Genomic DNA, 25,379 nt, shown 5'->3' on the forward strand with positions numbered 1-25,379 from the left:
GGTAATTACAGGAGCCTTGAGGGGTAACCGAAAAGCAGCGTGAGAGAAGGGATGTGTGTGTGTGTGTGTGTGTGTGTGTGTGTGTATTGGGTGAGGGTGCAGAGCTCACAACTGTCACAGCGTTTCTGAAATGAAGCCAGAGAAAACTGCCCTCCCTGGAAGTTGGAGTCCTTCCAACTAGATAAAAGTGTGGGCGCCTGTCTTCTTCCTGGGAGGCCCACGGTGCTGTAGCTAAGACCATCCTTTTCAAAAGCTGGAGAAGCTGGTTAGTGTGTTAATAAAAAAAAACTTCTAGGAATGACCAGTTAACTTTCCTCATAAAACAAACATAGGGACTTCCCTGGTGGTCTAGTGGGTGAGACTCTGCGCTCCCAATGCAGGGGGCCCAAGTTCGAGCCCTGGTCAGGGAAAAGGATCCCGCATGCATCCCACAACTAAGAGTCCATATGCCGCAACTAAGACCTGGCGCAGCCAAATAAATAAATAAATACTTAGGAAAAAGAGAAAACAAACAGAATGAAAATACATTTTATTGAATGGCGATAATGAAAAGCTCCTTTAGAAGAAGACAAAAAAGGAGTAGTGGGGAAAAAAAAAATAACTACATGCACTAATGGGCCTGAACCTTTGAACAATTTGTAGCCAGGAAAACATTCTCCTAACAGAGATTATAAATCAGAACTATGATAGATTGAAACAAACCAAATATGTTTATATTCATGAATTCCTAATGATTTAAGACATTAACTGGCCAGTTTTTGGAAGAATGCTAGGCATCTTCTTCTTTATTTTGAACATTGGTAAATAAGATGAAATACCCAAGCATTTATCCTGCTTTTCTTCTATAAACTGTACCACCAGACAACCAAATAACAGAAAAGGGGAAGGTTCTTTGTATAGAAATATTTCAACAAATAAATGAAAGAATGAAAGAATTAGAATATCACCATTCACTCCTAATGGATTAAGGATGTAGGTACTGAGAATCAGTGGCTATTTCCAAGACAGAAAGAGAGAAAATGAGATAGAATGTATTACTATCTCCTGATGAAGAACACATCACCACCTAAGAAGACATCTTCTCCCGAACAATCACATCTGAATGTGATTAAGCCTCTGGAGTCAACAGCCAGTTTGCTGGAAACACAGAGGCCAAACTCAGACGTGAAAGCACATGGTGGGGTGCAAAAAAGGTGAACACAGGCTGAGGCAAACTGCACAAGAGATGACCTGGTTCCTCCAACAAATAAGGAGCAATGGAGTAAGACGAAATGAAGGAACAGAATTAGAGAGGGAAAGAGATCTAAATGATATTAAAAAAAATAAAAACAGGCAATGATAACTCTGGTGTTTGGGTGAGAAAACTATAAAGAAAAGTAAAAAGTTGACTACCGTGAAAGTCGGGATAGTGGTTCCTCTTGTGGGTGGGGGAGAGGGTTGTGTTTGGGAAGAGACAGGTGGAGGGCTCCCGGGGCGCTTCGCGAAGTCTAGCTCCTTCCGTGGCTGGTGGCTACAAGGTGTCCTCCTTTATTAACTAGCTACGCATCTGTGTTACTTTCACAATAACAGGCTTTTATGTAACTGTGTTATGCGAATATGTGTGTATCTGTGTGTATGGGTGTATGTGTGTGTATTTGTGTGCACGCGTGTGTATGTGTGCATATGTGTGTGTTGTAGTGTGTGTGTGTTGTAATATGTACGTGTTTATGTGTATGTGTGTATGTATGTATGTGTGTATGTGTGTGTATGCGCTGTGTGTGCACGTGGGCATGTGTCTATGTGTACATATGTGTGTGTGTGTATGGCTGCTCCTCTCCGACTTGCTTCAAGCATGGATTCCCACATGGTGGTTTAGGGCTCTGAGCTCTGAAAGAGTCCCTGTCTCTGAGTGTGAAACGCACTTCTGGGGAGAATTCCTTTAAAAACCTGGCTTATTGAAAACAAAAATTCTAAGTTCTGTCCTCTTTATAAATTTTGAATTCCAGTTCGGTTTGACGAATACTAGAGTCTCAGACCAAAGTATGTCGGGAATTACTTTCTTAAATCATAGAGCCATTCCATTTGCAGAACAGTCCAGGGAATAGTTCTGGTTCTGTCAACTCGGAAACCCAGGCAGCCTGTCCCGTCTCCACCTTCATATCCTGCTGACCTCTCTTCACTCTGAGTCTCCTTTCCAGAGCCTGGAGGCCAGAGGTCATGTGATGGACCAGTGACCAGGAAAGGCTGGCTTCAAATCACAGCACCAAGAAAGCCCTCTCCTTTGTAGTAGCCTCCAACATGCCCTGTCTCTCCCCCCTCCTCTCCTCCCCTGCTCCAGTGGACCAGGTGTCCAATTACGCTACTAAATTTTCTTCTCCATTTATCTCTTTGTGAAAGTGCTATATGTAGAACAGTTTGCAGGTTGTCATTCTCTTTCACATACATGCGTTTATTTTCATGCTTTCTTTAAAAATTACATTTTTGATTTAGATTTAACTGCTTAGTCTACAAAGGCATTTAATCTCAATCTGTGGTTTTCAACCTTGGCTGCAGAAACGTTTCAAATACGCTGCGGCTGGGCCTTCATCCTAAACGAAACCAAACAGACACTCAGGTACTAAAGCCTGGGCCCCAGGTGATTCTGTGTGCGGCTGGGATGGAGACCCACTGGCTGGGTCTTTACAAGTTTAGGTGAAATCAATCAGCTGCACTTGACAGGTGTTTTTCTTTGCAGATTTCTCATTCAGTATTCACTGTACGTATGCTCCGACCACCATCCTCTCCTTCCCCAGACACGCCTATTGCAGTGTGTGTGGTTTACATGCCTCCCCGGGAGGAATCTCTGCTAACCCTCCCTGAGGTAAGAGCGGGTATGAAAGGGAACTGAGGAAAGTCAGAGCTCCACTAGCTGCTGGCTACCTGGCACTGGGAAGTGACCTCTCGGCCTCTCTTGGCCTCGTTTTCCGTATAGAAAACAGGAAGAACAACGTGGTCCTTTCCAAGTTACTGTGCAGATGAGAAACACGCAGAGACTGAGGAAGAACCTGGCCTCTAGTCACAGCACAAAACCTAGGGCTCTGACTCTCATCCTTGCCTCGGGAGCCATGTGACTCGTGCCGGACCCACGGAGGCTCTGAAGCCCTTTCAGCTGCATTTTGTGACACCCGTCCACATGCTCAGGAATCTTACAGTTGGGATATGTCATCTGCAGTCCCATCATTCAGTGTGAAAGATACATGACTTACCTACACAAATATTTGTATCACATATTTATATTTAAATTCATGTCTACTTATATATTACTTTAAATGGGGAAAAAATAAAAACCACTGAACTCCATCACCTCAGTCTCAGTCTCCCTGTGTATGGCTGACGTACGTATTATCTCACCTGTCCTCTTCCGACTTAGCAAGGCCCCTCCTGGTGGGACGCTTCAGCGCAGCCCATTTGCACCTTGCCGTAATCCCTGGGGGAGCCCTCCTTTCACCTGGCCAGGGCTCTGCCCTGAAGTCAACAAGAGCTCTGCCAGAACAAAGGGACAGAGGGAGAGAGAGCCCAGAAGCCAAGGGTAGGGCCCCATCAGGCAGCTTCCCCCACGAGTCACGGCCCGCGCCTTCAGGCCCGAGTTCCGAACTTCTGAACGTCTGTTATGCTGGGACAACCCACACTCGACATTTGACCTCAAGGTCTTCTATTCTGACTATGAAATTATAATGGAAATATTGCAACTTCAGAGAAATACATGAAATACTCTGTATGCATAGTTTTGGTGAGTTGGCTCCGCTGGATTAGTCAACAGCCATGATGTTTACTAGTATTTCTATGGTCTGATAAGCCAACAGTCTAGAAATATATCACAGAAGTTATTAATTTATCCACCAAAAGAATGAATGAATCATGCAGGGCAATGGGGGGGATGCAAAAAGGACTTTTTCAAAAAGAGAAGTTTATCAATATCAGGGTGGAGACTTGAAAAATGATGCAGACATTATCGAAGGTGTCCTCCCTCTCCATTTTAAACAGAAGTCTGACATTCTTGGCGAGTCAGGGTCTACACAGTTGAGATCATCGCAGCCGCTCTGCCGTGGTCCAGCACTGCTCCTGTGCTGACGAGACTCTGGTCCGATGTCACATTCTTGAGGGTCATGCCAGCGCTCATCACAGTCACCACCCGCATGTCTGCCTTTAGCAGGGCCCGCTTTTAACTTGTTGTTCAAAAACTGCTGTGAGGGACTGCCCTGGTGGTCCAGTGGTTAGGGCTCCGCACTTCCACTGCAGGGGGCGCAGGTTTGATCCCTGGTCGGGGAACAAATATCCCACATGCCACGTTGCACAGCCAAAAGAAAAAAACAAAACAAAACAAAACAAAAACCCAAAACAAAAAACTGCTGGAGCTTCGGGAAACTGTTTGGTAGAAAATATTGAAGCCAAGCGTCCTCAGACCCTGCAACCCACGTCCAGGGGGAATGTGCAAGTATGGTCCCCAAAACACACGCATCAGGGAGCTCACAGCTGCCATGTTTGCAATAGTCCCAAGTTGGAGACTACCCAAAGGCCCCTCGACCCCAGAATGGATCAATAAAATGTGGTGTATATTTACACAATGGAATACTGCATGGAAATGAAAAAGAACCAACAGAAGCTCCACGGGACAATACGGATGATCCCACAAACATATATATTTTTAAAATTTATTTTTATTTATTTATTTATTTTGGCTGTGCCAGGTCTTCGTTGCGGCATGCAGAATCTTCACTGTGGCATGCAGGATCTTTTGTTTTGTGTGTGTGTGTGTGTGTGGCATGCAGACTTCTTAGTTGTGGCATGCATGTGGAGTCTAGTTCCCCGACCAGGGATCGAACCCAGGCCCCCTGCATTGGGAGCAGGGAGTCTTACCCACTGGACCACCAGGGAAGCCCCCCCCACAAACATACTGAGTACAGGCAGCCAGACACGAAGAACCCAGACTGTGGGATGTAGCAGGCAGAGTGCAAGAACAGCCCCACAAACGTACACCAGGGGAAATCAGGCCAGTGTGACCCTTGCAGGGCAGTGACGGCAGCAGGAAGGAGAAAGGATCGGGTATGGGTCTCTGGTTCTCACCTGGGTTCTGTAAATTCACTGAACTGTCTACTTAGAGTACAGATAATTTTCTGTATGCGTATCATGCTTCCATAAGAAGTTAAAAATAAAAAGCTGTGGTGAGCAAGGAAAAATAAAGCAAAGCATTCAATTTAAATTAAGACTATGTGAACTCTGGGGAAAGCTGGAGAGGTTCGCTTAGCAGCCAAGAACAAGAGGATAAGCTGTCATGATGCTCGGGGATGTCCCTTCCTTCCTTCCTGTGCCCTAGTTTGGGTTCCCCAGTAAATAATCTCTTGTAATTAAGACTTTACATAGCTCTGCCTGGAGTTTCCTTAGTTAAATGGCTTTGGTGTTGCAGTTCATGTGGATATGGGCTTCAGAGGTCTTCAATATGCTTTTTCTTCCGTATTCATAAAAAAGTGGGAAATAAAATAATTGGCATGTTCATGGAAATAGCATCAGACTAACATGTGATTCCATAGGTGATATGAAGATTTAGTAACATAACGTTCTGGAGAGCACACTGTTTCACACGTCACAAGATACGCATTTCTTTAGAAATGAAATCAGCATCTCGAAGAGACTTCTGAACGCCCGTGCTCACTGCAGCACTATTCACAACAGGTGAGTTATGGAAACAACCTAAATGTCCATAGACAGATGAATGAATTTAAAAAGGTGGTATATATGAACAGTGGAATATTATTCAGCCATAAAGAAGAAGAAAATCCTGCCATTTGTAACAACATGGATGAGGCTGAAGGATGTTACGGTTAAGTGGAATAGGCCAGACACAGAAAGACGAATACCACGTGATTCACTTATATGTACAATCTAAGAAAGCAGAACTCAAAAAAGCAGAGAGTAGAATGGTGGTTGCCAGGGGCTGGGGGTGGGGGCAATGGGGAGATGTTGGTCAAAGGGTACAAAGGATCAGTTATGCAGAATGAATACAGTTTGTGAATCTAATGTACAGCATGGTGACAACCGTTAACAATATTAGACTGTATACTTGAGATTTTCTAAAAAGATAGATTTTAAGTCAAATCTTACCACACAGACACTGGTAACTATGTAGGTGGCGAATAAGACATTTAGCTTGACTGTAATCTTTTCACAAAGAATATGAGAACACATCAAGTTGTGCACCATAAATACATACAATTTATGTCAAAGATAACACAAGAAAATTGTTTGAAAATACACATCCATTTATATTCCATAGGAAGTGTTAAACAGCAAGTTGTCAGAATTATTGATGCTCAATTAAGCATAAATGGTCTATATTATTGAATTAATTTTTGCATTGTGCTTACTTACTTAGGTAACGTATCCATTTTCCTTTCAGTTTTATTCTCAAAATATGAGAATAAGAAATGGAGTTCAGATAAACTCTTTAACTTCAGTCCATTATTGGTCCTTTGTCCATTAGCGTTCCACAATCTCATTTCAACTTATTAGAAGAACATGGCAATACTCATCCCCCCATCCCCCAATTAAATAGAAATACTTGACAAAACACCTTGAAATTTAGGTAGCACAATATACCTCTTTTTCTTCAGATAGACTTTATGCTCCTGGCAAAAGGGAGCAGAACCAGTGTTTGCTTTAGTGATTCTGCTTCACCAGTGAGAATATTTTATGGGGGAAATAGGTAGTATACACAAGAATGAGAGAGAGAGAGAAAAAAAGAGAAAGAAAATATACCTTGTATATACCTTGTAATTGTTTAAATCCTGGGTCTGCAAATTATAAATAAAGTTTTTTTGGAACACAGCCATGCTCACTCATTTATGGATTGTTTATGACTACTTCTGTGCTACAACAGCAGAGCTGAATAGTTGCAGCAGAGACTATATGATACCCAAAGCCAAAAATACTTTCTATCTCGCCCTTCACAGAAAAAGTTTGCCAACCGCTGGTTTAAATGACAAAATTTACATTTACATTTCAGATTTCATATTTGAACCATGGGGAAATGAACCAGGCAGATATTCTATCCTTTGATGCTTGAGTTCTCATGCTATCTTTCCCTATGTTATTGATCATTATTAAAAATTTCCACTAGACCACAATGGCTTCTATGATACATTGCAAAGTATACTACATTCAGGGCAGTGTGCCTTCCACTGCTTTTGACATGAATCACCAAGGCACTGTGATGATATATGTTCAGAAAACGTTCTTTGTCACGTTTTTGTAGAAATGGCTCAAATTTATGCTAACCAAGAAGGCTTATAATAATTCCTCCCCTCTGCTCAGTACTCACTCTGCTGTCAAGGCAGCCTCAGGATCCTGTCCTGTTTCATGTTCCATGCTAAAATAAAATAATATAGTCTAGTGCCTTGAACATGTCTTGGTCCTTGGTAATAGGGCCATATCCTCAGGACCAAGAAAATCAATTGATTTGATGAATAAGACTAACATTTGCTGAGTGTTAGCTATGTCCCAGGCCTAGCTCTGAGTGCTTTTCATTTATTAACTAAATTAATCCTTACAACTATGTCAGAGAGGTAGTGTTACCTCCACTTTGACAAGATGAGGAAACTAGTGCAAAAAGGTAATTTACCCAAAATTACACAACTGGGGTCTGGACCAGAAACTGAATTCATATCGATATTTTAAAATAGTATGTTTAAAAAAAATAGTATGTATTGAGTGGTCTTTTATGGGATAGATCTAGTGCAAGAGTCTGCAAACTTTTTTTATAAAGGGCCAGATAGTAAATATTTTTGGCTTTGTGAGTCAGACAAGGTCTCTTTGCAACTTCTGACCTTGTAGTAAGAAAGCATGACTGCTTTCGTGGACAATATATAAGCAAGTGGGCATGGCTGAGTTCCAACGAAATCTTGTTTACAAAAGCAGGCTGCAGACTAGATTTTGCCCAGAGCTGTAATTTGCCAACTCTTGGTCTAGACAAACCTACTAACCTACAAATGGTATTATTCTGTGTACCTATTGCTGTGTGGGTGTGTTGGATGGGAATGAGGAAAGGTGTGAACATAACTCTCTCTAGAATCAACTGACACACAAAATTATCTGCTAGCTAGGATCTATTTCTATTATGATCCAGCCCAAACTGATAACCTGAGAAGTTATGGAGCCTATTCTGAAACCTCATCTCTAGAAAGTAGAACCTGGGACTTCCCTGGTGGCGCAGTGGTTAAGAATCCGCCTGCCAATGCAGGGGACACGGGTTCGAGCCCTGGTCCGGGAAGATCCCACATGCCGCGGAGCAACTAAGCCCGTGTGCTACAACTACTGAGCCTGCGAGCCACAACTACTGAGCTCATGTGCCACAACTACTGAAGCCCACGTGCCTAGAGCTCATGCTCTGCAACGAGAAGCCACCGCAATGAGAAGCCCGCACACTGCAATGAAGAGTAGCCCCCGCTCGCCACAACCAGAGAAAGCCCGTGCGCAGCAACGAAGACCCAATGCAACCAAAAATAAAAAAATAATAAATAAAGAAACTTATAGAAAGTAGAACCAGCCCTGGAGGAAAATGTTGGGAAAAGATACCCGAGAGAGTCCGGTGGGTTCATTTCAAGAACATGTGGCCTATGATGATATGTCATAAATGGGATCATCAAATTTACTTTATTCATTACAGTTTCTGGGTTTTAACTTTGAAATCAAACTGGACTGTGGGAAGATGGCAGACGAAAACTTCCTGGCAGTATTTTTGGTCACACCATAGGGCCCAAAATACATTCTGAAGACAAACTCACCGGCTTCCAACACAGGGGAGGGAGAGGCTGTTTTCAGTTTGTTTTGAACAGGGCTGCACTGTAAATCTGCGAACTCAGTTGTTTTTAGATTTCCAGTGGGATGTGATGGGGAACAGGAGAGCCAGGGCTGGAGGTGGGAAGTAAGATCCCAGGTCCACTCTGCACCACTGTGCATGCTGCTCCCAGCAGAAGGGGGCCGAGCTAAGGGGGCGTAGAGGGGCTGAAATGCACCCTCCAAACCGTGCAGCCCCGGATCCGCCTGCCTCCAGGGTCTTTTCTTTCCCAGTTCTCGCCCAGGCACCCCATGGTTTATCCACAGTCCTGTAAAGAACTGAATTTGGCAACTCTCTGGGTTAATTACGACTGCACAGACATGAAGCATGGTCTCATCCTAGCCCACGTGACGACGGGTCCTCATCACATCTATATACATGCCCGTTAGGGATCGACTTCCAAGTGTCTTCCACACCCACCCACGGCATGACTGTGCGGCCAAGAAGGCACTCGTGCTTCCGAACGGAGAGGTTAAATGAAGTGATGGTAAGGCCGGAAACACCAGACAGAGGAGTCAACAACTTCCTCTGGGGCCAGCGATCATGGCGTCACCAGCCTGTGTCTGCTGCCTGCAGGTGGAGCTCCAGCTGAAGCTGAGTATACACTGAACTGGTCTGTGGACACACATATTTGTGGCCACTTGTCACAATGACAGTGAGAATAGGTGAATGTCCTCAGCCTCCTGTTTCCCTTTTAACTGAAAGCCTCTTCTCACCACAGGGAGCTATGATTCATGTTTGTTTTCAAACATTAGACTGAACCCAGGGCACTACACTGCTTACGCATTGTGCGTGCAGGCACTTTAGCAAGTGAAGAGCTCCTCCTTAAGAGGAAAGACCTTTTCATGAACTCCAAGGACAATAAAGTAGTTGGGGGCTTCCCGGGAGAATGACTGGCTCTGTGTCCCGGTCACCTTCTCTTGCTGGTTAAGAGAAGGTACAAGCTAAGCGGCTTGGGGCATTTGCAGCCAAATCTGAAGGGCTCTGTGTGATCCCACGGCTTTGTTTGAGAAAGGAAATACACTGCTTCTGTAAAACAAATGAGGAAAACAAGATAAAAATGTCTGGTCAGAGAGCTAGATCAAATGCATGGCACAGTGGGGCATTCTGTCTCTTTTTTAAGAAAAAAGAACAAAACAATTAAAAAGAATGAGAGGGAATAACGTATTTCCAAGACAGAATGGTACTGTATAGACAGCAAAGGAAACCAACAAAATGAAAAGGCAATCTAGGGATGGGAGAAAATATTTGCAAATCATATATCTGATAAGGCACTAACATCCAAAATATATAAAGAACTCATGCAACTAAAAAAAATTCAATTAAAAAGTGAGTAGAGTATCTGAATAGTTCACAGAAGACCTACAGATGGCCAACAGGCACATGAAAAGATGCTCAACATCACTAATCATCAGAGAAATGCAAATCAAAACCACAATGAGATAGCACTTCACACCCATCAGAATGGCCATCATCAAAAGGACAAATAACAAATGCTGGAGAGGGTGTGGAGAAAACGGAACCCTCCTGCACTGTTGGTGGGAATGTAGATTGGTGCAGCCACTGCGGAAAACAGTGTGGAGGTTCCTCAAAAAAAAAAAAAAAAAAAAAGAACATCATATTACCTAGCAATTCCACTCCTGGGTATTTATCCAAAGGAAACAAAATCACTTACTTGAAAAGATATCTACGCCCCCATGTTCACTGCAGCATTATTTACAACAGCCAAGACATGGAAACAATCTGTATCCATCAATGGATGAATGGATAAAGATGTGGTACATATACCAAATGGACTATGACTCAGCCATAAAAAAGAAGGAAATCCTGCCATTTGCAAAAACATGGATGGAACTTGAGGGTATTATGCTAAGTGAAATAAATCAAATACTGTGTGATTTCACTTGTATGTGGAATCTAAAATAACCAAAAAACCAAAAACCCCAATTCATAGAAACAGAGAACAGAATGATAGCTGCCAGAGGCAGGGGGTGGGTGAAATGGGTGAAGAGGTGTAGTCAAAAGATACAAACTTCTAGTTATAAACAAGTCCTGGGGATATAATGTATAGCATGGTGACCATTAAAAAAAAGACAAAGTGGTGCTGATATTTAGGACGAGACTACATCATAGATTGGGGGGTGGTAGTGCTCATAAGGCAGGCATTATGTGTTTAATTTTTAAATGTAGAAAAGAAATGCAAAGTGAGAGCAAATGACTTGCCGGAAAAATCAACAGTAGAAATCTAACAATCACTGGAAAAAAGTTGAGCAATCAGTATTTAACTGCCAATATGTGAATGAGCCTTTTGATGAATCCTGATCTCCAAAGGAAATTTATTCTGATATTCTGATAATTCAGAATTTCAGATTAGTTGGCGCTTTCTCCTATTCTAAAATTAGCTTCCTCTAATAGAAACACGAATCTTTAGATCCTTAGGGTCTAATTCAAAAATATAAAACACGCATGCTCTCCTTACGAAGGATTTGGATTGCATTCATTCATTTATTCAAGAAATACTGACTGAGCACCCCGAAGCTGTTGTAAGGGCTTGGAGTGCCTCAGGGAATAAAACAGGTGAAAATCCTTACTCTTTTAGACCTTCCATTCTAGTAAAGAAGGAGAGACGAAATAAATAAGTAAATGATTTAGTATATCAAAAGGCTTACGTAGCATAGAAAAAATGAAGCAGGAGGAAAAAGGAATATTACCATTTTTATTTATTTTTGTTTTGTAATTTGACTAGTTATTACTTGCCAAAAATGAAAAGTTGCTTTTTTATGTGTTTGATACGTGCTTTGCCTAGTATAATACAGAATATGTAAGAAGAACATGGAACCAGGAAAGAGGAGAGAGGACATGTGAATACATGTCCCAGATCTGCTGTGTTTCCTTGGGCAAAGCACTTGACCCCTCACAATCTCAAGTGCCTCATCTGTAGGATAAGGGCATTGAACTCAATAATTTATTTCTAAGGCTCCTTCTCTTCTTAACCTCATGATTCTGTGATTCTAAGAATGAAACCTTACTGTATTCAGACAGCAGTCAACAACCACGAAAAGAAAGGTGTTGGGGGCAAATCCTTTTCCTGAAATCCACTAATCCAATTTGACTTGGTCAAGTAGCTTTTACTGCAGGAACTGTCCATGACACACGCCTGGGACTGACTACTGCCAAGTCACTAAACATTGATTCCAGCACTCAGGGTCAGTCTAGGTAAGTGGTAAATGCGGGTGAGGAAAAGTAAAGCCAGGGTCTGGGGACTCTGCTGGAAGCCGTCAGGCATGACTGCGCATCCACAGCACAGGGGCACTGCGGCAGTGTTCACCCTAACACAGCTTTTTCAGGAATAATAATTGAGGTAGTTCTAGGATGCCTCCAATCTACCATGAATCCCAGCATAATTTTTGCATGTCTCACTGAGCTATCGTGTGGCATCCAAACACTATTCATTTCCTTTCCTTTAAATGGTTTCTTTTTTAAAATTTTATTTATTTTTATTTATTTGGCCGTGTCAGGTCTTAGCTGTGGCACTCGGGATCTTCGTTGCGGCATGCAGGCTCTTCGTTGTGGTGTGCGGGCTTCTCTGTAGTTGTGGTGCTTGGGCTCCAGAGTGCTCGGGCTCAGTAGTGGAGGCCCATGGGCTTAGTTGCCCCGCAGCATGTGGGATCTTAGTTCCCTGACCAGGGATCGAACTGACATCCCCTGCTTTGGAAGGTGGATTCATAACCACTGGACCACCGGGGAAGTCCCCTAAATGGTTTCTTAAGCACACAGGAAGCTTAGAAAGAAAAGTTATCTGTAGTGGGTAGATGAAAACGAACTTAGGAGCCCTGAGCTGGAACTATATCCCCAGGCAAATGACCCCATTATTCCCTGACCAACCGGCAAAATCTTCAATGTAAAGCATCAGCGATTTATACACTTTTTACCTGAATGTTAAAATGTGACCTGAATAATTTAGGTGTAAAAATTTAAGTAAGCGATAGAGACTTCCTCTTCAGAATTAGAAATTTCACATGAGGAAGGCTTAAAATATCAACTTAATAAGGAAAGGACACCAGCTATCTAAATTCTAGAGGGAAGTCTTATACTGACTGCATGGGCAAACAGACCCAGGGATGGAGGGTGTCCAAGATGGAATATTTCCAGGGCTGGTAAATTGATGTTGGGCAAACATTTAGCTATAATATTGGGATTTATAGTATGAGTATAGATATTTAGGCAATGAGATATGCTAGAAAAGGTACTTGAGGGTAGGTAGTATCTATCCTGCTTTAAAAATATTTGTGGTGAGTTGACTGTTCATTCCATCTTACAGGGAAATGGCATTGTGATTACTTCTCTGATGATCAAAAGGCTAGGTGGCCACGGATTAGTATCCACTGTAGCAGATGCTGTCACTGGGGGAGACCAGCCCGTATCTCCTGGGCATTGATTGATCTTTTCAGAGCATCCTAACTGCCAGTACTTGCATCTCTTTTCCAGGGGGCTTTCTTTGGCCAACTGAGCCCACTCTTATTGTGGTGTGACAGCAGAAAGTGCTAGAAATTAGCATCCTTCCTGAAGAACCTCAGTCAGTGGGTTGGTAGATAAATAACCAAGCTGTTTGCCCCTTGGATGGGGTAACTATAGTTCAGTGCAGGGTCTACACTGTCTCCCTTCGGGACCAAGTGTCAGTTGCCCACATGGTAATTTGTGTGATGCTATATATACTGTATCGCTTCCTTCCCTTATGTGTCTTACTCCCCACTCCCCCAGTTTCCAGCACCTCCTAGTAAAACAATTTGCACTCAATTCTTTGTCACAGTCTGTTTCTAAGGGAACCTAAACTGAGAAAATGATAGATGCATCTGGAATGCTTATCTTTTTTCTGATCTGTAATAGCTCCCCTTGAGTGATATAGTAACAGTAAGGCATAAGCCTGTCCCACTTGAAAGTCAGGCACTGAGTAGAAAATTTCATCATTTTATATATAGATACAAGAGATTTTGAAAATTTGAAATTCTGTCAGTGGTACACCTGATAACCTACTCTACAGCTAGAGGCTGACCATGATGAAGAATTTTTAAATGACTTGAAGCGAACAAGAAAACAATGCAAATACAACCACAGAATTCCCCAAGAGCCTTGCTTGCATTAGTTCACTAACCAAACAATTAATTTAAAAGAGCCACGAATACTGATTCTAGGAAATTAACAGATCATATATAATTGAGAGATATATAGCTTTGGGCATTTTATGGAAGTTGTGTACATTTTGATACTATATCACTACCAATGTTTTATCAAAACATTATAGTTTTTCCTTTAAATATGTTTATATTCACAAAATTTCCACATGTAATTTTATTTTACTTTTACTTTATTTTTAAAGTTTTTCCCACTATACAAAGATATCAACAATATTATTGTGCTGCACATTTCACCCCCATGACTCATTCACTTTGTAACTGGAAGTTTGTACCCCTTAATCTCCCTCACATATCTCACTTGTACCCCAAACCCCTTCCCCTCTGGCAACCACCTGTTTGTTCTCTGTATCTATCAGTCTGTTTGTGTTTTGTCATGTTTGTTCATTTGTTTTGTTTTTTAGATTACACATATAAGTGAAATCATATGGTATTTGTATTCTCTGACTTATTTTGCTTAGCGTAATACCCTCTAGGTTCATCCATGTTGTCACAAATGGCAAGATTTCATTCTTTTTTTTATGGCTGAGTAATACTCCATTGTGGGTGTATATATCTATATCTATATCTATATATATCTATATATATATTTTCTTTATCCATTCATCTATTGATGAACACACCAGTTGCTTTATTTTGGCAGCATTATTGTAAATAATGTAAATAATGCTGCAATGAAAACAGGGGTGCATGTATCTTTTCAAATCTAGTGTTTTCATTTTTTTCACAAAAATACCCAGAAGTGGAATTGCTGGATAATATGGTAGTTCTATTTTTAGTTTTTTGAGGGACATCCATAATATTTTCTGGTGTACCTATTTACATTGCCACCAACAGTGCATGAGGGCTCATTTTTCTCCACATCCTTGCCAACACTTTTATTTGGTGTTTCTTTGATGACAGCTATTCTGATGGGTGTGATGTGATAACTCACATGGTTTTGATTTGCATTTCCCTGATGATTAGCAATGTTGAGCATTTTTTTCATATGTCTGTTGGCCATCTGTATGACTTCATTGGAAAAATGTCTATTCAGGTTCTCTGCCCATTTTTTTTTTTTTTAAACACATAGCATGGAATTTATCATATTAGTGATTATTTTTTAAAATTATTTATTTATTTATTTATGGCTGTGTTGCGTCTTCATTTCTGTGCGAGGGCTTTCTCCAGTTGCGGCAAGCGGGGGCCACTCTTCATCGCGGTGCGCGGGCCTCTCACTATCGCGGCCTCTCTTGTTGCGGAGCACAGGCTCCAGACGCACAGGCTCAGTAACTGTGGCTCACGGGCCTAGTTGCTCCACGGCATGTGGGATCTTCCCAGACCAGGGCTCGAACCCGTGTCCCCTGCAGTGGCAGGCAGATTCTCAACCACTAGGCCACCAGGGAAGCCCTCTGCCCATTTTTTTAACCAGGTTCTTTTTTTGATATTGAGTTGTATGAGTTCTTTGCAAATTTTTGATATTAATCTCTTATCAGATATATCATTTGCAAATATCTTCTCCCATTCAGTAGGCAGCCTTTTCATTTTGTGATGATTTCCTGTGCTGTGCAAAAGCTTTTTAGTTAATCTAGCCCCATTTGTTTATTTTTGCTTCTGTTCCCTTTGCCTGAGGAGACATATCCAAAAATACATTGCTAAGACCAATGTCAAAAAGCATACTGCCTGTTTTCTTCTAGAAGTTTTATGGTTTCAGGTCTTACATTTAAGTTTTTAACCCATTTTTAGATTACTTTCGTAAATGGTGTGAGAAAGTAGTCCAGATTGATTTTTTGCATGTATCTGTCAAGTTTTCCTAACACCATTTATTGAAGAAGCTGTCTTTTCCCCACTGTATATTCTTGCCTCTTTTGTCGTAGAATAATTGACCATATGAATGTGGGTGTATTTGTGAGCTCTCTATTCTGTTCCATTGATGTGTATATCTGTTTTCAGTACAGGACCATACTGTTTTGATTACTGCAGCTTTGTTTGTTTGAAATCAGGGAGCATGATACTTCCAGCTTTGTCCTTCTTTCTCAAGATTGATTTGGCTATCTGGGGTCTTCTGTGTTTTCATACATATTTTAGAATTATTTGTTCTAGTTCTGTGAAAAATGCCATTGGTATTTTGATAGGAATTACATTGAATCTATAGATTGCATTAGGTAGTATGGTCATTTAAACAATATTAATTCTTTCAATCCATGAACACAGTATATCTTTCCATCTGTTTGTGTCATCTACAATTTCTTTCATCAGTGTCTTATAGTTTTCTGAGTACAGGTCTTTTACTTCCTTAGTTAGATTTACTCCTAGCTATTTTGTTCTTTTTAATGAGATGGTAAATGGGATTGTTTTCTTAATTTCTCTTTCTGATAGTTCATTGTTAGTGTATAGAAATGCAACAGACTTCTGTATGTTAATTTTGTATGCTGCAACTTTACCAAATTCACTGATGAGCTGTAGTAGTTTTTCTGGTGGTGTTTCTAGGATTTTCTATTTATAGTACCATTCACCTGCAAACAGTGACGCTTTTTCTTATTTCTCTCCAATTCAGATTCCTATTTTTTCTTGTCTGATTACGATGGATAGGGCTTCCAATACTCTGTTGAATAAAAGTGGTGAGTGTGCACATCATCCTCTTGTTTCTGATCTTAGAAGAAATGCTTTCAGTTTTTCACCATTGAACATGATGTTAGCTGTGGGCTTCTCCTATATGGTCTTTATTATGTTGAGACATGTTCCCTCTATACTCACTTTGTTAGGAGTTTTTAATCATAAAGGGATGTTGAGTTTTGTCAAACATTTTTTCTGCATCTATTGAGATGAGCATATGATTTTTATTCTCCAGGTTGTTAAAGTGGTGTATCACACTGATTGATTTGTGGGTATTGAAGCATCCTTTCATCAGTAGGGTAAATCCCACTTGATTATGGTGCATGAACCTTTTAATGTATTGTTGAATTCAGTCAGCTAATATGTTCCTGAGAATTTTTGCATGTATGTTCATCAGGGATGTTGGCCTGTAATTTTCCATTTTTGTGGTGACTTTGTCTTGTTTTGGTATCAGGGTTACGCTAACCTTGTAGAATGAGTTTGGAAGCATTTCTTTCTCTTTAATTTTTTGGAAAAGTTTGAAAAGACTAGGGGTTAACTCTTCCTTAAATATTTGTATAATTTTATCTGTGAAGCTGTTTGGTGCTGGACTTTTGTTTGTTGGGAGTTTTTTTTTTATTACTGATTTAATTTCATTACTGGAAATCATCTGTCTTATTATCTGTTTCTTCCTGATTCAACCTTGAGAGACTGTACATTTCTAGGAATTCATCCATTTCTTCTAGCTTGTCCATTTTATTGGTGTATAATTGTTCATAGTTATCTCTTACGATCCTTTGTATTTCTGTGTTGCTGGTTGTAACTTTTCTTTTTTCATGTCTGATTTTATTTATTTGGGCCTTCTCTCCCCCTTTTTTTGGTAATGACCCTGGCTAAAGGTTTATGAATTTTGTTTATCTTTTCAAAGAGCCAGCTCTTAGTTTCATTGATCTTTTCTATTGTTTATTTAGTCTCTATATCATTTATTTCTGCTCTGATCTTTATGATTTATTTTCCTTCTACTAACTTTGGGTTTTGTTTTGTTTTGGTTTTCTTTGCTCCTTTGGATGTAAGTTTACGTTACTCATTTGAGGTTTTTCTTGTTTCCTGAGGTAAGCTTGAATCACAGTAAACTTCCCTTTTAGAACAGTTTTTTCTGGGTCCCATAGATTTTGGATCATTGTGTTTCCATTTTCATTTGTCTCCAGGTATTTTTCTTTATTTCCTCTTTAATTTCTTCAGTGATCCACTGGTTGCTTAGTAGCATGTTGTTTAGCCTCCATGTGGTTGTGTTTTTTGCAGTTTTTAAAAAATTTTTGTAGTTGATTTCTTGTCTCATAGCATTGTAGTCAGAAAAGATGCTTGATATGATTTCCATCTCTTAAATTTACTGTCACTTGTTTTGTGGCCTGGTATGTGATCTATCCTGGAGAATGTTCCATGTGCCACTTGAAAAGAATCTGTATTCTGTTGCATTAGGGTGGAATGTTCTATATATATCTCTTAAGTTCATACGGTCTAGTATGTTGTTTAATACCTGTGTTTCCTTATTGACTTTCTGTCTGGACGCCCACTGATGTTAAGTGGGGTTTTTAAGTCCCCTACTATTATGGTGTTGCTGTCAATTTCTCCCTCTATGTCTGTTAACATTTGCTTTATGTATTTAGGTGCTCCTATGTTGGGTGCATATATATTTACAATTGTTCTATCTTCATCTTGGATTGATCTCTTTATCATTATGTATTGTCTTTCTTTGTCTCTTGTTACAGTCTTTATTTTAAAATCTATTTTGCCTGACATAAGTATTGTTACCCCAGCTTTCTTTTGATTTCCATTTGCATGTAATACCTTTTTCCATCCCCTCACTTTTACTGTCTTCGTCTTTAGATGTGAAGTGAGTCTCCTGTAGGCAGCATATACATGGGTTTTGTTTTTTAATCCATTCAGCCACTCTATGTATTCTGAGTGGAGCATTTAGTTCATTTACATTTAAAGTAACTATTGATAGGTGTGTATTTATTGTCATTTTGTCAACTGTTTTCTTGTTTTTGTAGTTCTTTTTATTCCTTTCTTCTTCTTTTGCTCTCTTCCCTTGTGATTTGATGACTATCTTAGTGTTCTTTTTAAATTATTTTCTTTTTGTCTGTGTGTATATTATAGGTTTTTGGTTACCATGAAGTTTATATATAGCAATCTATATATACACATGATTAAGTTGATGTTATCTTAAGCTCAAAAGCATTCTAACAATTCTGCATTTTTACACCATCCCCCAACTGCTGTTTTTAAAATCATATTTTACATCATTTTGTTTTTGTATTCCTTAACTACTTATGGTGGATATAGATGATTTTACTACTTTTGTCTTTTCACCTTCCTACTAGCTTTATAAGTGTTTGATCTACTACCTTTACTGTATATTTTCCTTTCTCAATGAGATTTTTTTCTTTCATAATTTTCATATTTCTAGTTGTGGCCTTTTCTTTTCTGCTTGGAGAAGTTCCTTTAACATTTCTTGTAAAGCCAGTTTAGTGGTGCTGAACTCTTAACTTTTGCTTGTAAACTCTTTATCTCTCCTTCAATGCTGAATCGCAGCCTTGCTGGGTAAAGTATTCTTGGTGTAGAATACTTTTAGCATGCTGAACATAAAATATCGTCCCCTTCTGGCCTCCAAAGTTTCTGCTGAAAAGTCAGCTGATAATCTTAATAAGGGAGTTACCTTGTATGTAACTAATTGCTTTCCATTTGCTGCTTTTAATACTCTCTCTTTATCTCTAAGTTTTCCCCTTTTAATTACAGTGTGTCTTGGTCCTCTTTGGGTTGATCCTTACTGGGACTCTTTGTGTTTCATGGACCGGGATGTCTGTTTCCTTTCCCAGGTTGGGGGTGTTTTCAATTATTATTTCTTTAAATAAACTACCTGCTCCTTTCCTCTCTCTCTCTTCTCCTGGGACCCCACCCCTATAATGTGAATGTTAGTATTCTTGATGTCTCCAACTGTCCTCATTTTTAAAAACTCTTTTTTCTTTTTTCTGTTCAGTGTGGGTGATTTCTTCTGTATCTCTAATCTACTGTTGCTTCCCTCTAGTATACTTTTCAGTTGTTATTATATTCTTCAACTTTGTTTCGTTCTTCTTTATATTTTCTAACTCTTTTGTAAACTTCTCACTGTTTTCATCCATTCTTCTCCCTAGTTTCTTGAGTTATCTCTATGATCATTAACTTTAAATATTTATTGGGTAGATTGCTTATCTCTACCTTGCTTAGTTCTTCTTCTGGGGTTTTATTTTCTTCCTTAATTTGGAACATATACCTCCGTTGCCTCATTTTACCTACTTCTCTGTCTTTTCCCTGTTTTTATTTCTATGTATTAGGTAGGTTGGTTACATTTCTCAATACTGGAGAAGTGGCCTTTTGTAGAGGATGGGGCCCAGCAGTGCACTCCCTTCTTGTCACCTGAGCTATGTTCTCTGGGGGTGTCCCCAACATGGGCTGTGTGGGTTCCTTTTGTTGTGGTGGGGCTGACTACTGTGGGCATGCTAGTATGTAGGGCCGTCCCTTAGCCTGTTTGGTTGCCAGGCCCTGCCTTGTGCGGAGGCTGCTGGCTGCTGGTGTGCAAGGCCTTGTCCTGGGTCTGGTGGCAACCTACTGGTGGTCGGGGCCAGGTCACAGGGTAGCTGGCTGGGGAGCTGGGGGGTTACAGTGTACGGGTTTTCCCACGGGTGGGTGGGGCTTGGTCCCAGGGTGGCTGGCTGCTTGGCTTTGGGTGTCCTGGGGCTGACGTTGACTGGCTGGTGGGGGGGTAAGTCTCCACCATTTACAGGTTAGAGGGAGGACTCCAAAACGAAGCTCACCAGCACCAGTTCCTTGTGCAGTAGAAGGCGCTCCCCAAATGCCTGCCTTCAGGACCTGTGTCCCCAGCAGGAGTCCCTGTTGCCTCCTGCCTCTCTGGGAGACTCTCCAACATCAGCAAGTGGGTCTGACCCAGGCTCCTTTCAAATTTATGCCTCTGCGCTGGGACTCAGCATGTGGGGGTTTTGCATGTGCCCTTTTAGACTGGAGTCTGTATCCCACAGCCCTCTGGCTCTCTTGTGTGCAAGCCCCACTGACCTTCAAAGCCAGACATTCTAGTGACTCATCTTCTCAATGCAGGACCCCAGCACTGGGGAGCCGATTTGGGGCTCAGACCCCTTGCTCCTTGGAGAGAATCTCTGAAATTGTTATTATCCTCTTTTTTTGCTAGTCTTCAGGTGTTCTCATCAAGAGCTGCTCTGTGAATAGTTGTAATTTTGATTGTGCCCGTGGAGGAAGGTGAGCTCAGGGTCTTCCTACTCCACCATCTTGGCTGCTCCTCCTCCTTGTAATTTTAATTTAGATTTAACACCCATTTTTTTCGTCCTGGGAATGAAGCTATAATTTTACAGCAAGTCAATTGTATAATACATCCCACTAAACTGAAATTCACTATGAGTTAAATTTTTAATGCACCCTTGTTCCATAAAAAGCATTTTAAACTCACTGATTCTGATAACGTGCTAAGAAAATGCCTGGGAATTGGGTAAAGATGGAGAGAGCAGTAATAGAAATGAGATTTGATGGATTTATCTGGGATAAATTCAGAAACTAAATATGATATTAAGGATAACCAAGCTAATGCCACAACTACTTTTTTTAAATGTTTAAATCATATTAAGAAATACTACTTTAGCGTGTTACTATTGAAACCCACCTAACCAAATCCGGTGACATTGATACCTATTCCCTTAGCCCATGAATAACTATAACAAATCTTTTTACCAGTTACTGTGTCAGAAATTGAGCATATAAGACCCTGTATACTTTTAAGTGATCTGATTTCAAGAATAAGGCCTGTGTCGGTAAGGAATTAGCAGACTCCAAAGAAATAGATATCTGCAGGTGAATCTATGGAAAAGAAATTCCCATATCAAGAGCCATAGGGAGAACAGTCAACAGTTTATATGACTTGATTTCATGGGAACCATAGAGACTTTTGTATCAAGAAATATCCCTCATCTTCCAAATACTGACTGATGTTAAACACATTCTTTTAGAGTCACATTTTAATCTTTTTGTTTAAAACTTCTGTTAAAATAAAATATCCACGGGAGGTGTAAGATAGTAAGCTATATTAATCATTTGCCTTTTACTATAGTTTCCTTTTCCACCACACCTTTGCTGAGAATGAAATGCTGACAAGCAATTATAATTGAGTTAATTGAAACATACAAAACAATAAAAAGCACAATCAGTTCATGGTTTGATGGAATGGAGAAGTGATTTCTAAACTTTCTAGAGTCTTAATGTTTTAATGTTTCTATCTTTTTACTCCAGAGCAAACAGATTTATTTTTGCTTTAAAGTTAAAATTTAAAAGACTTCTTACTATACTGGAACAATCTTTGAAGAACACTCAAGGGAAATTGGTTTCCATTCCATGAGAAATTTTCTTTGGATTAGGAAGAATGTAAAATCAAGGGTTTGGGAGAAGTTGGGATCAGTGGAAAACAGAGACATACAACTAAGCCAAAAGGGTCATGGTCAAAAGGGGGTTAATGGAACAAGTGCTGTAATGTTTTCCCATTACTTAGAATGTGAGGTACCACATGAGGCCCCCATTCCTGTAATTCAATGTTTTCTTTTGCATATTTATTCAGGTAAATGGCAAATGAAGCTTTCCACTTTATCACTTTCTTCGCTAACATGGCCTGAAGCAACATTTATTAAAAGGCTTTTTCTGGAAGGTAAGTTTCATGAGAAACTGACTCTTTGTTTCATTCACAGATGTATATTCTAAGTACCTAGAAGAGTGCCTGGCACACAGTAGGTGCTCAATAAGTGTTTGTGTACAATGCACCAGGCACCCAGTCAATTACTTACTCTCCACGTTCACTAAGACCAGGTCTAGAGACACGTGTGTTTCTCAGTGGGGGCCACCGGCATTTTGAGCAGAATGACTGTGTGTGTGTGCGTGTGTGTGTGTGTGTGGGGGGGGTACAGGATTGTCTGGTGCAATACAGATGTTGAACATCCTTGGCTGGTACCCATTAGTTGCCAGGGGCAGCCCTCAGTTATAAATGACAAACCAAAAAATTCCTACATATTTCCAAATGCCTTCTGGGGAAGAGTTCTACCCCTTAGTTGAGAACCACTGATAAGAAAATAGATGGGTAGGGACTTCTCTGGTGGTCCAGTGGATAAGACTCAATGCTCCCAATGCAGGGGGCCCTGGGTTTGATCCCTTGTCAGGGAACTAAATCCCACATGCGTGCTGCAACTAAGAGTTAGCGTGCTGCAACTGAAAAAAAAAAAAAGATTCCCCCGTGCCACAACTAAAGATCTCACATGCCGCAACAAAGATCCCAAGTGATGCAACTAAGACCTGGTGCAATCAAATAAATAAATTAATATTTAAAAAAATAGACTGGTAAAGAGAGTTACTAAATATTAAATTACTAAAAAGCATAATAGGTTATTTATAAAAAAAATTATTAATTTTTACTACAGGCATATGAAAAGTTCGCTGTTAGTGTCTACGTGGTATTTTTTTTTTAATTAATTAATTAATTTATTTATGGCTGTGTTGTGTCTTCGTTTCTGTGCTAGGGCTTTCTCTAGTTGTGGCAAGCGGGCGCCACTCTTCATCGCGGTGCGCGGGCCTCTCACTATCGCGGCCTCTCTTGTTGCGGAGCACAGGCTCCAGACGCGCAGGCTCAGTAATTGTGGCTCACGGGCCCAGTTGCTCCACGGCATGTGGGATCTTCCCAGACCAGGGCTCGAACCCGTGTCCCCCGCACTGGCAGGCGGATTCCCAACCACTGCGCCACCAGGGAAGCCCTATGTGGTATTTTATTGAGCAGATATATCTTATTTTCAATAATTTCTCTTTCATTATCCAGGGAAAATATTTACATTATTTTCAGACTTTTGAAGCTCACATTCCTTTTGGCCTAACTTTGCCTAGAAGTGTTATATTCATTGAGTAGAATAGAACACAGTTTCAATGATTTCTTGTGAGAAGTAAATTTTCACTAGTAATTATATCCTTTAGTCTACCTGTAAATATAATATAGATTAACCATGGAGTAACCCTCTTCCTTACCTTCAAAAAAGGGCAAAATTGGATTGAGATTGGTTGTCAGTGCAGAACTTCTGCACGTCATTTCGTTCTTGAAAATTTATCCAAAGAAAGTAATTTTTTTTTAATGGGGAAAAAAATTCCTTGGATGTAAAAGTTGTTTATTATTTTCTGCACAGATAGAAAAAATAAAAACCACCTACATGCATATGATGGTTTACCTCTGCTTTTAAAATATTACACAGAAATTAAAATGATAATTATGAAGGACACGTTATAATAGTAAAAGAAAAAAATTATTGTAGAAAGAATTTTAAGTGCTTTATATAACATAAAGTGAACTGAAAGAAAACAGAAAACTGTTTGAAGAAAGTAGAATTGGATGAGGGAAAGAAAACATGATGCAGGAAGAGAGGTATGTCTGGAAAATGTTCATTGTAAATCCTGTATTCCAAGCAGACTACAAAGGTACTCTAAGCCTTCCAGGATCCAATGTAGAACGGGAGATGTGATCATCAAATGAGTCTCCACGGCCATAAGATAAAAAACTCTTTTTTTTCTCACTAGGCACATTATTTGGGCTGTAGAAATCAGGAAACATATTTCCCTGGGACGGCTCATAAAGGAACACTGTGCAATAGAGCAAGTGCTGTCCTCAGTGACACCCAACAGAGCAACAAGCAACAGCATCCTTTTGTAAAGAAAATCAGAGACCATAATTAAAAATCGTTTTTGCAACACAACAACAAAAAAACAAACAACCCAAATGAAAAAATGGGCAGAAGACCTAAATAGACATTTCTCCAAAGAAGACATACAGACGGCCAATAGACATATGCAAAGATGCTCAACATCTCTAATTACTAGAGACACTAGAGAAACGCAAATCAAAACTACAGTGAGGTATCACCTCACACCGGTTAGAATGGGCATCATTAAAATATCTATAAATAACAAATGCTGGAGAGGGTGTGGAGAAAAGGGAACCCTCCTGCACTGTTGGTGGGAATGTAAGTTGATGCAGCCACTATGAGGAACAGTATGGAGGTTTCTCAGAAAACTAAAAATAGAACTACCATATGGTCCAGCAATCCCATTCCTGGGCATATATCCAGACAAAACCATAATCCAAAAAGATACATGCACCCCAATGTTCACAGCAGCACTATTCACAATAGCCAAGACATGGAAACAACCTAAATGTCCTTTGACAGATGAATGGATAAAGAAGATGTGGTATATACATACAATGGAATATTATTCACCCATAAAAAGAAGGAAATAACGTCATTTGCAGCAACACGGATGCAACTAGAGATTATCATACTAAGTGAAGTCAGACAGAGAAAGACAAATACCATACGACATCACTATATGTGGAACTGAAAATTGACACAAATGAAACTATCTACAAAACAGAAACATATTCACAGACACAGAGAACAGACTGGTGGTTGCCAAGGGGGAGGAGGTTGGGGGAGGGCTGGAGTGGGAGGTGGGGGTTAGCAGATGTAAGCTTTTATATAGAGAATGGATACACAACAAGGTCCTACAGCAGAGCACAGGGAACTATATTCAATATCCGGAAAAGAATATGAAAAAGAATGTATATATATGTGTAACTGAATCACTTTGCTGTACAGCAGTAATTAACATAACATTGTAAATCA

The 25,379-nt window shown here is 40.3% G+C and overlaps 1 protein-coding gene across 2 annotated transcripts in view; it reads right to left on the reverse strand.

Moving 5' to 3' along the window:
- RARB (retinoic acid receptor beta) overlaps window positions 1–25,379 on the reverse strand; it is a 460,352-nt gene that overhangs the window by 397,399 nt on the left and 37,574 nt on the right. The window lies entirely within an intron of this gene.

The sequence above is a fragment of the Balaenoptera physalus genome, assembly GCF_965194825.1.
Source record: "Balaenoptera physalus genome assembly, chromosome: 4".
NCBI classification, from domain to species: Eukaryota; Metazoa; Chordata; class Mammalia; order Artiodactyla; family Balaenopteridae; genus Balaenoptera; species Balaenoptera physalus.